Genomic DNA, 1626 nt, shown 5'->3' on the forward strand with positions numbered 1-1626 from the left:
TGTATATACCAGTACACACACACACACACACACACACACGTTTACTTGGCTATCTAAATGGGGAATTACAATGACTTTTATTGTTTTTATATACAGATAGTTATACACCTTTTAACCTAAACCCACCCCTACCCCTCACAGAAAACATTCTGCATTTTTATAATTTAAAAAAAGTTTTTTTTTAATATATTTTAATATTAAATATTTTTATACCAGTTTTACAAATGAGGACGGCCTCAAATGGCGATTTTGTCAGGTTTAGCTCACTTTTAGGTACAAATTTGTCCCCAAAATATGATCAAGTAGGTACACACACTCACACACACTCTCTCTCACACACACACACACTCACGCACACACACACTCACACACGTCTGGTGCACTATCCTTGTAGGGACTCTCCATAGGCGTAATGGTTTTTATACTGTACAAACTGTATTTTCTATCGCCCTACACCTAAACCTACCCCTTACAGGAAACTTTTTGCATTTTTACAATATCAAAAAAACTCATTCTGTATGATTTATAAGCTTCTATACCCATGGGGACCTCAATTTAGGTCCCCACGGTGCAGCACAACCGCACACAGCAGGAGTGTGTGATTTACAGCACGTCTGCACCAGGAGAGTGTGATTCACAAGCACAAACATTCCTTCACAACATTCACACTCAGCATCCTTCTCACACTTCGCTCTCTAACTGAAGTCTTCCATCACTGCTGTGCGAAAGAGCGAAAGAGACGCTGGTAAGATTTTACACTGGAAATTACAGCTTTTCACCTCAGGATTGGAGCTGAAGGCATTTGGCAGCTGGTGATTTGTTTTAAGCCCTATGTGTCTCATGATTTGTCTAGAGACGACGATAATATAGCAACACAAACACCATTCAGAGCTTTATACTGCGTAGTGTTTGTGAAATGCACATCGATCAAAAGTTTGGGGTAGGTATGATTTTTTTTTACGTTTTTGATGAAGTTTCTGCCCACCAAGGCTGCATTCATTTGATCAAAAATACTGTAAAAAATTGTGAAATACTATTACAAAGTAAAATAATGGTTTTCAATTGAAATAAATCCGAAAAACCAGGTAACTGCAACTTTTTATCCCACAATTTGAGACAAACTCAGAATTCTGATATTTCTTACAATTCTGTTTTTTTGTTGCTGCCACGAAATATAAAATAAAACCAGTAATTGTGACATTTCATCTCACAATCGCAAGTTTATAATGTGGAATTGCAAGACATGAACTTGCATCTGACAATTCACTTTTTTCCCCCTCAGAACTTTACCGCTCACTTTTTTCTATTTTGCTGCTGCCACGGAATAAAAAATAAAACTGGTAATTTTTATCTCACAATTCTGAATTGATATATCGCAATTCTGTGTTTTTTCTCAAAATTGCAAAAAATTTAAATAAAAATTGGAATTGTAAGATATAAACTCAGACAAAAAAGTCAGAATTGTGATATAAAGAAACAAAATTAATTTTTTATTCCATGGTGGAAACAGGCTTCCATCAAAATTTATTTCTGTAATCAAAGCTGAATTTTCAGCATCATTCCTCCAGTCTTCAATGTCACATGATCTTCAGAAATCATTCTAATATGCTGATTTATTATCAATGT

At 35.4% G+C, this 1626-nt stretch overlaps 1 protein-coding gene across 1 annotated transcript in view; it reads right to left on the minus strand.

The window, feature by feature from the left end:
* LOC107681263 (R3H domain-containing protein 2-like) overlaps positions 1-1626 on the minus strand; it is an 80992-nt gene that overhangs the window by 8857 nt on the left and 70509 nt on the right. The window lies entirely within an intron of this gene.

Source organism: Sinocyclocheilus anshuiensis, unplaced genomic scaffold, assembly GCF_001515605.1.
Source record: "Sinocyclocheilus anshuiensis isolate Anshui unplaced genomic scaffold, SAMN03320099.WGS_v1.1 scaffold1632, whole genome shotgun sequence".
NCBI classification, from domain to species: domain Eukaryota; kingdom Metazoa; phylum Chordata; class Actinopteri; order Cypriniformes; family Cyprinidae; genus Sinocyclocheilus; species Sinocyclocheilus anshuiensis.